The 17,190-nt window shown below is 37.6% G+C and overlaps 1 protein-coding gene across 3 annotated transcripts in view; it reads right to left on the bottom strand.

Annotated features, from left to right (window-relative positions):
• The window catches only part of Fgf13 (fibroblast growth factor 13), a 490,746-nt gene that overhangs the window by 258,268 nt on the left and 215,288 nt on the right, over positions 1-17,190 (bottom strand). The window lies entirely within an intron of this gene.

Genomic DNA, 17,190 nt, shown 5'->3' with positions numbered 1-17,190 from the left:
AATTATAGTTGGGTTACTGTTAGACTTGTGAAAATCTGATAAATTAAATTACTCAGAATTATAACAATGAACAAGGCAGAAAGCAAAAAGGAAAAAAAAATCTAGCAGGTTGAACAAGGAGCATTTAAAACCAGCCCTAAAAAATAATAATATGATTTGACCAATTTTGCCCATCCTTAACGATTAGAAGAGTTCAACAGCTTGTTTTTTTTGTTTCTGGTGCAAAGATAAGACTCCAGGAAGAAATATCTTAATGGAAACAACTTGTCTGTACCCCAGGATTAAATCCAGACCAACCCTGAGGGAAGGCTCTCACTGCTATCCTGTTAGTATTATTTGTACTGTGCTTGAGCCAGGTGAGCTAATGCCTCATTAATGAGAGTAAGGCTACCACTGAGATAATTCCTCCTTTCTCAGGCCTGAAAAATAAAGAAAATGCAAAAAGCCATGGAAATTTTTCATTTGCCTTTGACAAACTCTATTCACTAATTATAAATCAATCATCAGTTCTCTTAGACATCCTACTCTCAGGGCTCCTGCTGACAGAGCTCCCACCTTCACCTCCTACTGCTCTCCTGGACACCAAGCAGCTAATGAACAAGATCCAGGAAAAAAGGGCACTTGACCAGATGATTCCATCCACTTGTGCCCCCAGAGCAGCCATTGCCTTTCACACAAATACCCTTCCTTTCAGCCCCATCCTGAAATATTAATATTCCTCTGACCATCATTTTGCAGCCCCCCACCACACTGTACATTAGGCCAACTTCCTGGCCTTGTTCTGCTTCTTCACTTCTTCCTCAAAGATTAAAATGTTACATGTTGACTTGCTTCTCAGTTTCCCCCATCACAGGGCAAAGGAATTAATAGCACAGACTATGCTTATCTCTGCTTTTTTCTTTACAATCTATTGGATTGACAACAGGTAGACAGCTTCCAATCCCATAATAGTTTCCAAAGCCTTCATAAGGCCACGACCTCACCACGGTTTCTGAGGTCCTCTTGGAAGTTTTGCTTTGTCTGTTTTTTCATGTATTTGTTTAAATAAAACAATAAGTGTGAAGGGTTTTTTTGGACAAAAAACCCTTCACACTTATTGTTAGGAGATTCTTTGCATCAGAGTGGGGGGAGTAGTGCAGAAACTTCTCCAAAGAAACACTTAGTTAATCTTAGAAAATTCACTGTGTGGTTTCAGGGCCCAAAGCAAATTCTAGCTATACCCCACCTTCAACCTCTTGGCAAAATCTGTTCCTGTATATAGAAACAACTTTCTACTGAGTGCATCTTTAATTTCTGTTTTCAAAGAGTCCTCTCTGGCCCTGGGAGCTTGCTCAGCCTGAGAATGAGGCAAGCTGGAGAATTGGCATAATTGCCAGGGGTTGACATTCCCAGGAACAGCCCTTAACCAATGACTGATAGAAATTAACAAATAACTATTCCAGTTGTTTTCAACTCTGAAGCATGTTCTGCACAACTCCTAGGAGCCCAGGATGATTGAGCCCTAGTTGCCTACAGTTGTAACCTCTCATTAATGTATTCTGAAGTGATTTACATCCCTTTCTTCCCATTTTGTTTCCCCACTCCATTTATAGTGCTTTGTGGAATCAATCACTATCTAAGTAAATCACTTCAACTCAAATCTTATCTAAGGGTCAATTTCATGGAGAGTCGAACTTAAGACTCAGAAGTTTCAAGAAGGAACTGGGCATGATGACCTGAGCTCCTTTGTCACTCTTGATACCTGCTTCCTTAAAGGAACCCATATTGTTTGTTTGGCCACAGATCTCATCCATTATTTCCAATAGCTTTATCAGAAATCAGAAATTGATGATATTTTCATCTCCATTAACCTCCATACCACATCTTGTTTTTGTTCGAGACTCAAATGGGGAGATGAATGGGTATTATTTATTGATCCCCTAAAGCCTCAACAGAAACTTGTGTCTTGTCATTGTTCATTGTCAGAAGAAACCTAGAGTTAAGGAATCCCAAATCCCCTAGGGTGCAGGATGATGGGTCTTTGGTAATCTCTTCATCACTGTTATTAATTTCCATACACTTTCTTCAGAGAGGTAAACATATATCTTCCTTGCCATGAGAACTTTAGAAAACTACTTAAATCTCTCTGCACCTCAATAATAGAATTTTCATGAAGATAAGATATGAAGTATCTTTTACAATGCCTGGCACAGTATGCATAAAACAAATAGTACATCAATTTAAACAATGACCCATCTTTGGCTTCCTCAAGTTCTTCGTGGTCCTAGTACCTTGACTCATCACACTTAGTTCTTACCCATTTCACAGTAAATACCACCATATGTAAATCCTGGATCATAAGAAGCTACAAGATGTTAACAGAAGAAATTCTGAAATGTTTGGGGTTTGGGTAATTTTCTTCAACTGTTCTGATGGAATTGTGAAAGGTGCACGCAGGGATTTTGGAGGCCTACTGACTATAGAGCAACATCTGTCCCATCATCCTCAGTGAGTTTGTTGTAAGGACATCAAGAAATGATTGGGAAAAATGTCACTATCTAGGTCTGGGATGGCAAATTATTGACATGTGGGCCATTCTGACACTTCTATGTTCATAGTGGCCAAACAATCCTCAAAATACTTTTAACAGGGTCTGGAGTTGTGACTCAGTAGTAGAGAGAGCACTTGCCTAGCATGTGTGAGGCCCTGGGTTCAATCCTCAGCACCAGGTAAAAATAAATAAATAAAATAAACATATTGTGTCCAACTACAACTAATAAATAAATAAATAAATACTTTTAGCATAGAACCCTGGTATCCTTCACTAATTGAACAGAATTGTCAAGTGAAATAATCCTACTTTCAATCGCTAGCATGATGAGACTTGATCATAGAAGAAACAGACTTCATAATGGGAAGAAGCCTGCAGAGGTGTCAGGATGATGATGCCAAGAAAGGGTGTGCAATCTGATAGGCTACCAACAGAAGTGGACAGCAGTGAGTCAGTGCATCATGCTGATTATAAATTCCCATTTCTGATGTTGACAAAGACAACATTAAGAGAACTACAAAAATGAAGCAGACAGAACAAACTCTTTTCTGACAAAAAGAATGCTTTTAAAAAACTACTTCAGGTAGAATGATCATATGCTGCTTGCTGTTCAGGCATCATATCAATATTCAATTCAGTAAAGATCATATTTCAATGAATCCAATATAAACATAAGCATAAGCAACTTTAGAGATCTATTTGCCCAAACCTCTCTTTGTATACTTACGAATACTGATTTCTACAAAGCTAAAGGAATATGCCAAGTCCGCATAGTCAATTAGTGGCAGAGTATTGAACATAATTAAGATATTCTGGCTTCTGGATAAATGTTATTTTTATTGAAACAGATTATCTCTAAATTACCAAAACCAAAACAAAAAGGAAAAACAAGGGAGAGAGAAAAAGGGAGGAATAGCAAGATAGTATAAAATTTGGCAGTGTTTTTTTTTTAATGCTAACCTTAACTACATAGTGGCATCAAAGGTCACTTAGGCAAAAACTAATGAAAAAAAAAGTAAAAAAAAGAAAAGCATTATATTGAAAACTAAGGAGTCTAACACTACATGAAACACCTTTGGTTTGAGTCTCCCACTTTGTTATAGACTAAATATTTACCTCCTCTCAGAGTTCATATGTTAAAGTACTAACCTCCAATGTGATGATAGTATTAGGAGGTGAGCTGATTCAGAGGTAATTAGAGTTAGATACATTCAAGAGAGTGGGAACCCCATTTTGGGATAGGTGCCAGCATAAGAAAAAGAAGAGACACGAGAGTTTCCTCTCTTCGCCACATGAAGGTACAACAGGAAGGTGGCCATTTTCAAACATGAAGGAATCCTTTACCAGAACCTGGCCATGTTGGCATCATGAATTTGGGCTTCCAGCCTCTGAAACCATGAGAAATAAATGTCTGTTTTTTTTAAGTCAGCACATCTATGGTGTTTACCAATCCCATCTGACTAGAACATTTGCACTTTACTTTTTGAACAGAAAGTCTCACCCAAAATAATTTACTATCCTATCATTTACAATAAATTCTAAATGATAGTTAATTTCTGGACCATTATTTAAAGTTTACTAAAGCTTGTCAAAGCATGTTAAGTGTGTCTTGTTATTTTCTCTTTATTTTCCTTTTTAATTCTATGTTGCCATGTTATGAGCATACTTTTGCTACTGGCAGCATCTGGGGGTAATGAATTTTAGATCCCACGGGTTACCATGACATAAAATTAGTCTTTCAGCTCTCTAATTTTTAAAAATATTTTTAGTTGTAGATGGATAAAATACCTTTATTTTATTTATTTATTTTTATTTGGTGCTGAGAATCGAACCCACTTTCTCACACATGGTAGGCAAGTGCTCTACCAATGAGCTATAACCCCAGCCCTCAGCTCTCTAATGTAAAACAGGCTTTCTGCTTCATGATAGCAGTCAAAGTCCAGGACCAGCAAGAACTGACCAGAAAAGGAGAACCTATTTTCTCTTCACTCACTATCAGAATAATTTTTCTTAATTACAATGAGTCTGAAAAAAACTGTTTATTATTAATGCATCTGAAATAAGGAGTCACAGAGAATTCTGTGAAGTCTGACCCTTCTCCCTGGGATTGACCATGTGTCTGAGTCTATGATGGGAGAGGGAATATATCCTACCATATAGTTAAACCATTTTGGATCAGAACTTTTTCAAAACAATTTTCAAACTTCTCAACTTCCTCAAATGGAGGAGGAGAAGGAGAAAGAAGGAGAAAGAAAATGACTCCCTCTCTACATGTATTTCAGTATTATTTTCATGTAGTCCCTGGCTCTTGACACCCAGGCATGTTGTTCATACATGCTCCCTCTGGGAATTTGACTTTGGCTTTCTTTTTCTCTCTTATGTTTAACTAACCCCCTTTATTACCAAGACACCCACTACCTTGAGCGTTAACACCGTGCACTGTAGCCTGTGGCCCCCAGACTCTCTTCTCTATTCTAAGTAGTTCAAACTACAAAACTCTGTCAAACCCTTCTCACATGAGAGAGCCAAGGATCCTAAGAGAGTCTGCTTTTGAACTAAGAACACTATATGTGTGTGTTTTCATGTGTTTGTAGTTCGATGTAATTCCATGTGTAGTCTTGTGACAATAAAAAATAAGAATAGCAATGCAAAAATATAGGGTTAAAATCAAGCATAGCTAGTTTAAATCACAGATATGCTACTTGCTAGATGTATGGCCACAACATCAGTTTTTTATTTTATAAAATCAGTATAAAAATCCCTGCCTTAAAAAAGGTTTCTTTTTCTGTGACTAATTAAAATAATGGCTACAATGTGCCTGGCATATACTATGAATCTGATTAATTATTGATATGAAATGATGTTGATAATGGTTAATCCGCTTTATGTAGCCTCTACAGAAATTCATTTGACACATCCCCACAAAGCAAGCCAAAGATTATTCAAGTTAGTCTATGAAGGCTTTTTCTTAAAACAGGACAAGTATACATTGGTTGGTATTTTCACTTTAGCAACATTGAATCATATAGTCCTTTACATGATTTTATAGAATTCAGAAGATTGTATAACAGGGAAGGTAAGTGGGGATAACTGTTGTGATGTCATCTCTGTCAGAGTTTTATTATTATTTTTCAATGGTTTAACACCAGAGAAAAGTAACAACAGAGAAAAGTAACACTGAAAGAATGGAGTGACAGCAACATCAGAGAATTGTGTTTCAAGTTCTCTGTTTTCTACTCTCTACTGCGTATCTGTAGACAAAAGTTTAAACAGTTCTTGGCAAAATTCCATGACCTCCTACTTGCATATACAAAAGAACTGACACTGATTATAATGTAGTTAATATACTCTGTAAGCGGTATAACCTAGTTCTTAAGGGCATGAATTTGAGATTTAGCCTTGAAGAGACCTAGCTCCACCACTCTCTACTTGTGTTCACCTCAAATGAATTACTGAATGTCTCTGAGGCTCCATTCTTTTATCTATAAAAATACAAATGAGTTGGGCACTGTGGCCCATGCCTGTAATCCCAGTGGCTTGGGAGGCCAAAGCAGAAGGATCCCAAGTTCAAAGCCAGCCTCAGCAACTTATTGAGACCCTATCTCAAAATTTAAAAAAAATTAAAAATAAAAGGGCTGGGTAATACTTGGTGCAAACAAAGAAACAAACAAACAAAAAACAACCTTAAAATGAAAAAACAAATGAGAAAAACCTGTTCCAGATGATCAATCATTAAAGGAAATAATAATAATAATCTATATAAAATTCCTAGTATGGTAGCAAGTACATAGTAAACTCTTGAGAATAAGCTAATTGACATTATATTGACATTAGCTTATTCTCAAGAGTTTACTATGTACTTTCAAACCATAAAGTACTGCTCATATCAAAAGCAAACTCTACTGACCATGACATTTTGTCTTAAAAGGTCCTAAAGGAAATTAGCAAGACATAAAAAATAAATTGGGTTATAACTTTCATCACTGCTTCCATGCAAAAGTTGTACAACATGTACTCTTAGGTATGTAAAAGTTCCATCTTATTGCATCTTTTAATACTATAAAATGAAATGATAAATATTTGCCACTTAGTGAGAACTAAGTGACCCGACCTTTATAGCAACAATTTTGGTAAGATATGTATTATATGAAATGTTATTACCAAGTTCCTGGGAGTGAGTCTTACAATAGTTTTCCCATCCCTCTTATAGCCAATTCCTTAGGTCTTTCTGACTTACAGCTAAAAAGAGCCCTTTAAGCTATGATTTCCACATGTTTTTTCCTTTAGCCTAAGAAATATATCTTGTGATTTACTAGAAGAAAGTCAATATTTATGGGAACAGCTTGATTGCAATCTTGCACAGAGGCATGTGAATAGATTTGACAGTGTTTCAAGGGTCATTCTATGTAGCCTTATAATTCTATTTGTTATTATATAGTTTTTTTTCTGTAAGAGATATTTGAGTGTATGCTACAATAGTTCAGCACTATATGAGATATTGTTGGGAGATCCAAAATGTATAAGTAGAGCCCACATTTCAAAAGAGCTGAAAATTTATTGGGGCAATAAAACCTAGAAACATCAAGTAACCAGAGGAATCAACCAATCTTGTCCTTATGGAATTAAAAAATGACACATGACCTCTGTTACCATTCCTCTTCATTTTAAGTTTATAGTTCAGGGTGTCAGTAGCTGCTTTTGCTGTTGGCTATGCCCCAAATAATCTCTCCAAGAAATCACTTCTCACATGTGAAAATGTTCCATTACCATATTTTCTCACAGAAAGGAACCTTAATTAGGGATTCCTAACTAACAACCTGAGTGGAAGCAAAATTTACTCTCAACATATCAGGTCCATTAAATGTGCTTCTAAGTGGCAGAGCTTGAGTGTTCTCCAAAGTTTCCCTGTTCCAAAGACTAAGGCTTGAATCCCACATCACCATGGACCCAATGGTTCCAATCACCCTCATGGGGAATGGTATGGCAAGTTACTCCATGGTGGCCCATACAGGGCAAAAGCCTCTATCTGTGGGCCTCTCTTGTCTCTCTACATTCCTCTCCTTGGATGAGTTTGGCAATTTCCATGGCTTTCACAATCAGCTTTAGAGGGGTGACTTCCAAAACTGCATCTTCATCTTCAGAACTCAACTTGATGCTCAGTTCTAGATCTGCCTTCCAGATGTTCACTAGGTATCATCTTCCATGTTTCTTTGAAGATCCCAATTCTATCAAGAGCACTACCATTTACTCTGCCACCCACAGTTGACGCCAAAAATACATAGTTGATCTGTCTCTGTCAACTCAACATCTAATCTGTTACCAAGTCCTGCTAGTTTGATTCCTAAATAATCTGGTCACTTCTGTAGCTCATGCTTATAGTTTCACTTACTCATAGGACTAGAAGTGTTTCTTATAAGTATGTCCTGCTTTATTTTTGACACACATCCAATCATTCTGTATACAAGAAGCACAGTCTTCTTTTTAGACTACAGATCCATATCAAACATTCCATATATGTATGTTGAATTGAGATGAATTAAATTGCCTTGCCAAATCTTTCTAAGTGGCAGTTTCCTTATTTGGAACATGTGCATATTAAAGATCCAGGGATGTTCTGAGTGTGGAAGAATAAACATGATTTGAAGATATTTTTGTGAGAATATGTCCCATAACTTGAAAAGAAAAATATACATCTATTACATTCTATTAAATCATCACCATTTTTGCAGTATGATGAGCTTCATAGTACTAATTTTATTAACATTGTGAGTTCATGTTTATGGTACCATCATTTGGAAACCAGGCAAAATTCTGAGTAAGGTAGTCACACAGAGATAGGGCATACTCTAGGCCCATCCAGGGCAAGGAGGAGGCAATTGTTAAATTAATCCCCAGTTAATGTGAGAGGTTAATTTATTTCCCAAACCTGAGCCATTTATTTTCAGCTCTGCTAACTTCCTAAAGGATCAAACAGAATATATTTAACTATATGATCAAAACAGAAGGATGATTCACTGACTTTTCTAGGTTGGTAGTACAGCAAGTGAACTGCTGAAGAGCTTTGCAGACATCATCCAGCACAGCTACACTGAGCCACAGTGCCAAAAGGGCAAGCTATCCTGTGAGGTCATTGCAGGAATTCAGGCCTTCTTTTCTGTCTTTTTGGCTGCCCATTTTTATTCCCATATTATGTGAGACAGGGCTAGATGCTTAGACTGCTCATAGTGTCCCAATTCATGTCTTCTCTGAAAAAATTCAAACAACCCTTGCCTGCCTCCACTCTTATTCCATCTCCTTTTCTTTCAAAGCTCTAGTCACATGGACTTTCTGTACATATCAAACCAGCACTGAGCTCATTCCTGTCTCTGGGCCTTTGTACTTGCTGTCTCTAGATGAGCACATGCCTGGCTGCTTCTCATCATTCAGGTGTCAGCTCAAATGTCACTTCCTTGATTTAAAGGAACAACCCTCAGTACCACCTCAGGTGCTCTTTAGCCCATTACTAAGGCGTTCTGTCTCCAGTGGCATCATTATCTCTGCAATTCTGAATTGATCAAGGCAGGAAAAGATAACCACATGGAAACTTTGATACTAGAATTTATAACCTTTTGCTGATAAAAAGTTCTTTTTTATTTTTTCCTGGAGCATTATGAGGTAGTGGAAAGAGGATGTATTAGACAGACCACTTTTGATTGCAAATGGCAGACTCCCTAGTCAAATTAGCTTTAGCAACAATGGGACTTTATTAGCTGAAAAATAGGATGTCCAAGGGGTTATGTTGGCTACAATCATGACAGGATCTAAGGGTTTGACCAATATCAGTACTCTGCTTCTTCTTCATTTCTCTACTTTACTGTTCTATATTTTGGCTTCAGTTTCACACAGGTTTCTCCCCTATTTGTAAAAGATGGTCACCAGAATCACAAGACTCTGTGCCGGAGACACAACCATGAAAAAGAAGAGTACAGTCCCTGTTCTCTTGGGGGTGATTTAAAGAATAATGAGCTGTCTAGGCATCAACCCCTGTGTGACACAATACAGGAGTAAAATGGACAATAGGATGCAAAAATGATATATACATGCAAATAAAGAAATAGATAGGGTAATTGTAGAGAGTGATAAATACTATTTAATACACCCTTAGGACAGTGATCACTATTTCCCACATACTTTAGTTCCAATTGGTCCTTATAGGACACCTACTCTGTGCTTGCCTGTGCAAAGGTTGGAGTGTAGAATTGAGTAATCAAGTCTCTATCCTTTAAGAACACATAGTACTATACTATATACCCCAATAAATCACCAACATAATAAGCATAATAAGATGGAATACATAGGCATCATCCTAACCAAGGGCTATGAACCACTTTGGTAGGTGAACTCTCAAGTTCTTGAGGGCAGGGAAATGTTAAAATCAATCCTGGTAAAATAGTACATGTCTGATGATGAAAGGTAAGAACTAGAGTAGTAAGACTGGTAACTGAGAGGAAAAGATCATCCCTCAAAGAGTCAAATTGAACAGTGGCTCCCCAAGAGCCAGAAAGAAATCAAGGAGTTGGGTATGGTAGAGCATACCTGTAATCCCAGCGGCTTGAGAGGATGATGCAGGAGGATCATGAGTTCAAAGCCAGTCTCAACAACTTAGTGAGGCCCTAAGCAATTTAGTAAGACCCTGTCTCAAAATAAAATATAAAAAGAACTTGGAATGTGGCTTAGTACTTGAGCAACCCTAGGTTCGCTTTCCAGTAGAAGGGAAGAAAAAAAAAAAGGAAGGGAGGGAGGGAAGGAGGGAGGGAAGGAGGGGGAAGAAATCAAGGAGCAGTAGTTTTCTTAGAATAGTCTAGCAGAAAGTGTTGAACTTCTTTTGAGACATGTTAATTTGAAGGATATATAGAAAGCACTGAACATTATAGATTTCCTGTTCCCATTTGTTGAGACCTATATGTGCAAAAAACTGTGCTTAGAATACATTATCCTACTTAATCATACATCTAGTGGCTCTTGGCAAGGTACATGTGCTTTTTATTTATGGAACCCATGAAACTCAGTGAAGTTATGGAACGTGCATAAGGTCATACAGATTAGCGGCATGGCCAGCACTTTGATCCTTTACTGTTATCTGATCTTTTCAACCTTGCCACACTGCCCCATAATAACATATGCCTTCAGAAATGACAAAGGTCTTACTAGCTTACTTTCCCTTTGAAATCATTTCTCAGTTAAAAAAGAAGCAAGGGGGGTGACTAAACCCCAAGAGGAAGGTTGATTATTGTAGAAAACTTTTCAGAAGACTCTTAAGGAGCTCTCTGACAGTGCTAATTTTAACCAAGTCATTGTGAAGCAACTTTGGATTCTTCTATGCCAGGCAAAGTACAAATACAAGTTTGTGACTCAGCACAAAACAGCTGTGGCTCTCCCTCCACCCTATTACCCACACACCAAATGGGATGAGTAACAACTCTCAGGTTCACTAAAGAATTCAAAACTTGCTCAGAAAGCTCTATGTTCCCCATCTATCCAGGCTTTTCCTTATAAGAGTCTACCCCAGAGAATCTTCTTTCCACAATTATCTCTTACTCAGGTATTGGAAGAAGTGTTGAGCTAAGCTGTAGGACATGTCCCAATTATACATGACAGTGAGCATCTATTTTCTGAGACCTCCAATCAAATGAAGATGTGGGCAAGAAAAGGCTCAGATTGTAGTTACAGCAGCAGAAGCAATAGGGACAGAAACCTATTCTCAATTTGGGGATGAGGTTCTTCATCAAAGAACTCTGAAATGCTGATCTTTATTTCAGACCTGTTATGATAACAGAGCTTTCTAGGACATCCAAATTCTCCCTATAATTTTGTCCTCTGTCTTCCTCATGCCTTCCTCAACATGAAGAAATTGAAGTGTGTGTTTCTGCAGTCTTTGGACTAGAGTCCAGAGAAAACAGCTCAGGGGGATGGGAGAGAGTTCAATAACATGATCAGTAATTCACTTCACAAATATATAATGATCCATTATTGTGCAGAAGACACTGTTTTAGGCTCCAGTACTATAGCAGGGCTCAAATAAAGATTCTTGCTTTCATGAAGAAATGGGGGAAACAGACAATAAGCAGCCAGCATAATAAATAATTACACAGTATAATAAAAAGTTATAAGCATAATTTGATTAAAAGGGGAGGAGTCTAAGCAGAAGAGGGACCGGGAATACCAGAGTTGGGTTTGATGGTATGTTGTGTTATTAAATAGGGTACTCAATGTCAACATCACCAGCATTGTAAGAATTGAGCAAGGATATCAATGAAGTGAAGGATTTGGTCCAATGGATATCTGAGAAAAGCCCATTCCATGCTGAAAGAATAGCCAGTGCAAAGGCCCTCAGGTGGTAGTATACACAGTATGTTTCAAAATCAAAACAAGACCCATATGGCCAGAGAAGAGTGAGTTGGTCTCCTTCAGTCAGCCTCTTAGCCAGATGAGGCATTTAGGGCCAGAGTGCAAACTTTGCATCTGTTTCATTACCTAATGCATTTGAACAAACTACCAAAAATGCAGCTCCAATGCTATGTTCGTAAATGCATCATCACTATGAAAACAGTCCTGACTCAAAGAAATAATTGTTAAATGACTAAAGGAATAAATGAAATAATGAATGTAAAGCTCTGGCTTTTATTATGACAACTTGATCTCCCTGCAACCAATCCAGTTCACTTTCACTGCTAGGCTCTGTGATCAGTTCAACTCACTGATTTTATATTGAAACAATCCAGTCTACTCTTCAGTCACATGTGCTATATGCTTCATGAACTAGACCACATTATATCTTTAACATGTTTCTCTCTCTAGCACTTCTCTGATATTAAGTTCCAATGCATTTAACAACATCATTGCTCAGTAGCCCTTCACTTCTCAGTTCTACCTCTCCACTGATTCCTTCTACACATGCTTATATTCCCTTTTGAATTCCCCTCAGCCAAGAACAAATCACATGTCATCTCAATGGGTCTTACCACCTTCCCTTTAAAAATGGCCTTTTCAACAAATACACATAGTATAGCTGATTTGTGCCAAGAAAGGTAAAGAAGAAAATGTCCTGTTTTCTACAATAGATCAGTTTTCCATGTGTCAAGCTAATACAGATTACAAGCCATGCTATTACTTAGCACCAGCAACAACAGGGTAGTCAGCTACTTCCATGTACTGCTGGTGGAAGTATACACTGGTGTACTGTTTCCAAGAAGCAGTTGGTAACCTCATTCCCTTCGTAATTTCAATTAATGAGAGCAAGACTAAAGAAACAGGGAGAACTGGTGCACACATGTAATCCCAATGACTTGGGAGGCTAAGGCAGGATGATTGCAAGTTCAAGGCCACCCTCTATACCTTAGTGACATCCTGTCTCTAAATAAAAAAAAAATTAAAAAGCCTGGGGATGTAACTCAGTGGTAAAGCACCCATGGGTTTAATCCCCATACTGAAAGAAAGGAAGAAACAAACAAACAGACAGACAAACAGCAGACAGATATGGTCAAATGCTTACAAATAAAGCTATTGTTTGCATGATGTCAGGAAGGAAAGTCTGACAAATAAATTCTCACAAACACACATTTTAAAATGCTACTGTACAACTGTATAACCACCAGGAACATTTAATGACATAAGGAAATATATGCCTCACACTGCTAAGAAAAAAAAAATCGATACAAAACTGTGCATTATTGTTAAACTTATTTTATTTAGCACACATACCGAAAGTACTGGAAAGAAATATAATAATATACCAATCTGATCTTCTACAGATGTTTATAGTTACAGATATTTTATGTGCATTCTTGTATCTCCCACAGTGTGCAAATATTTTAACATATATACTAAATTGTTATAAATGACATAAAATTTTTAATAAAACAATTTAAAAATTCTAAAATAAACAATAAGCAACAGACAAAAGATGTATCCTATTTCTCAGAGTTTTCTCCAAGATAAGGGACATGTGTATTCCATGTGTATATTTAAATCTACAGAAGGGATATCAGAGATTTTTTTTTTGTCTCTTCCATTTCTGATTTTGAAGGACATAGTTCTCTTACAGAAATAAATTGTCACATTTTTCTCAGTAAGTAGGAGGTCAGAGTCAAGGATGCCCTCACCTCCCAGGAGTGTCTTCTTCCCCAGGGGGCAGGACATTCCCCAAGGGGAGAAAGAAATCACCGAAGTTCCTCTGGGAGGATTCTGCAGTGTCTCAAATTAAAGAACTATAAGGTGGAACACAATCTTAGAAAAATAAAAGTTTCCCATGAGTGGCCACTGAGCTCGAGAATTTTTTCTATGGTTTCTCTGTGAGTTGGCCATTCAAAGAGCCATAAAGACTTCCTTCTTCCATACTTAAAATGATTCCCTAAGTTACAGGCCCACTCTACTTCTCTTTCAAGTCTATATTTTCACCATTTCCTACCACAGAAATCCTGATTTCCAGTTATTCCAGTCCCCAAACAGTTTACTAAACATACAATACTCATGTCAAATATTAAGTCTCTGCATAGACCTCTATTCTTTCGTTCAACAGTGACTAGCCATATTTGAAATGACAATCAATTCTATGATCTGTTTTGACGCAAGTTGTATACCTTTGAGAATAGTTTTAAAGTTGTGACTTTCCCTCCTAGGTATAGCTGAATTGGATCACAATGCACAATTGATATAAGATAGGTCATTCTGTCATCAGGACATGTAAATTCTCATCAATCTCTGTTGGATCCTCCAATTCTGCAATGTAATTAAAGTTGAGGCTCGAGTGGCCATAACAGTGTAAAAGCAGAAAAAAAAATCCTCTTAAGTATGTGTATACATGAGTTCAGTATGGGAAAGGGAGATAAATAGCCTTTGGAAGGAGTAACATGTGTCTGCATGACCAGAGATAACTGATGAGGAATCTTGCATTACTGATCTGCCCAGCTGTAGGATTTTACCACAGGATCCTGGATCAGGTTGTAATCTCAGACTTCTCCAATATAATCCTCTCTTTTATTTAAGCGGTTCAAATGGATTCTCAAAATATTATAAAAGTTGCACATTTGTAATGAGTTAGTCAATAAAATAAAAGCTGTCTCCATACTAAACCATAAGTTCCATGATGGCACTGATGATGGCTGTCTCATTCTTCACTCTACCCCTAGCATTTAGCAAGTAAGAGGTTGTCAATCACTATTTGCCTTGCTTGGGCAACATCATGAATCCCTGTACCCAGTGTTTATAATATCCTCCCAACTCTATTTAGTTCAGTTCCAGAGCTTTTTTCATGGCTACATGAGTCCCCTGTGATGACCTCCTTTCCCTGTAGTATGTTAGATCATCTGTGGTCCACCCCAGTCACCCTGGTCCACTGTCAGGAAGTGTCCTGGTGCTATTGCTATTTATGTGTGTTACATATGTGCATGAATGTATGTTGGATATTCTCAAAAGACTGTAAGCTCATTAAAAGCAGGTACAACACACACACTCTCTCTTCTTAGTCCAATATACTTCCAATCCTGAGTACTATCTTTGGCTAGAGTAGACAATTAATACTTGCTTAGGTATAGCTCAATGGTAGAGAACTTGCCTACTATGTTCAAGGCCCTGGGTTTAATCCCCAGCATCACAAAAGTTAATTAATCAGTTAATTAATTTAATAAATAAATAAATACTTGCCTAACAAATGCATCATGCATTCTAAATATGCTGTTTCTATTCTCAGGTCAGTCCGTGGCAGAAAACTGATAGATCTCAAAGCCATGGACTCAAAGCCAGCAGAGTATTGGGTATCTGGCATTGAGTGGCCTGAAAGAGTTAATGACATTCATCAGGTCTGAAAAACATGCTACATGTTTACGTTGAGGCCCACATATTTCCCAGTGAAACGTGCACTATGCTAGGGTGTCTGATTTTTTTCCTGTGGTGATTATGTCATAATAAAGTAATGTTTCTGTCTGAAAGCTGTTTGAATGTAACTAAAAACTAGGATGTTCACTTCTTTAGTAAAAGCAAAATTTATATTCTAGGGTTTCTTAATGTTCACAAATAAATATAAAGAAGATGAATAGTAAAATGCACACATAATGGAAAATATGATCAATTGACTGCTTTCTGGATTGGGCAACTTTCCCCCTGAAAAGATGACTTCTCCAAATCCAGAAAAAAAGGCAAAAATGAAGATATACAAACAAAATATTTTGCTGCTACTTAGGAAGACAGATCTGAAAGTCTTGCTCTTTTCTCATTAAAGTCAAAAACAGGCATTTGCCAAGCATCATTTTTTTCATCACGAACCTAAGAACCTGTGCTGGAAAACTCTACCAGCTTTTACTTGCTGCATTATCCTCCCCACACACTTATCTCAGCAGTTTAGTGAAGATAACAAATGAGCCTGAGCTGCTGCTGGACTGCAGCTGTTTACTAAAAGCTTGACACGGGGACTAACACACAGCTCAAGCTGCAACTTGACCACACAGATTATAATTGAAGTTGAAAAGTCAAGGGCTGTGGAGATACCCCAAACCTCCATTGGCTGCTCTGGGCTGAAGCACTTGATGTATCCCTAGCAACTTGGGTCACTGAGGTACACACATATCCTACATTTAATAATTGGTTTTATACAGAAAACAAAAAATGAAAAGAAAGGGCAATAGAAGGGGGGGCTCCAAAAACAGTTCTCTTCTGAAGTAAATTCCTTATGAATTTTAAATTGAAAAGAGTTTTCTACCATAATCAAAATTGCAGTCATTTTGTCCCCTTATGGCCATCCTTTTGGGCTATTTACTCCTTAACTACCCAGAATGCTTAGTAACAGTGGCTACTTGCTGTGAGAAACATGAGCATACCTAAGCACTCGATACAGACCATTTGCAATGGCAGACTTTACTGAAAGGGTATGACAGAACAGAATTCTCTTTTTAATAACTGTCATCTTTTCCCTAACCAGCAGTGAGACTGACAGGGACACCTCCAGCTACAGATACTGCTGGGAAACCTTCAAGAGAATACTGTCTAGGACAATATGATTCCCCTTTGCTTTAGCACAGATGTTTTTATGAAACTCCAACCCACCAGGGAGCTGAGAGTCTAAGCAGAATTCTTTTGTCAAGAATCAAAATGATGAACCAACACCTCTAAGCTGAAACAGGAAAATAAACTCATTAAAAATAGAACATGTCACGTTATCGAGTTTGGGGGTTGAGTTTCCTTCCAATCCTAAAAACAACTCTCCATGGCCAATTGCTCCAGGCCTCTAACACACCCAACATAGCTATATGTGAATAAAGTCATCAACTTCCCCAGTTAGTATACAAAACCTTGTGTATTCCTACACAGAATTTAAGAACTCAGAGATAGTCTATTCAGTTGTATCCTAAATGCATACAAGTCTAGTAAGAAGAGCATAACAAAAGGTGATTTGCAGCATTCAAATATTGGGATATCTTCTCAGTCTAAAGCAAGCATTCCATCCACAATTCAAAGCAAAAACAAAAAAGTATATAAATAGGAAAGAATGAGCAAAGCTCAGCATCTAGAAACAGGCTCTGACAACAGTGGTAGATTTGGGGAAGATTCCCCAAGTATTAATTAACATGGATGATCAGTGACGTACTTGAGAATTAAATACATGTCCCCTCAGACCAAGATTCTGTAAT

This window comes from Ictidomys tridecemlineatus, chromosome X, assembly GCF_052094955.1.
Source record: "Ictidomys tridecemlineatus isolate mIctTri1 chromosome X, mIctTri1.hap1, whole genome shotgun sequence".
NCBI classification, from domain to species: Eukaryota; Metazoa; Chordata; class Mammalia; order Rodentia; family Sciuridae; genus Ictidomys; species Ictidomys tridecemlineatus.
Note: the sequence above shows the minus strand (reverse complement) of the source record. Positions and strands in the feature narration are given on the sequence as shown.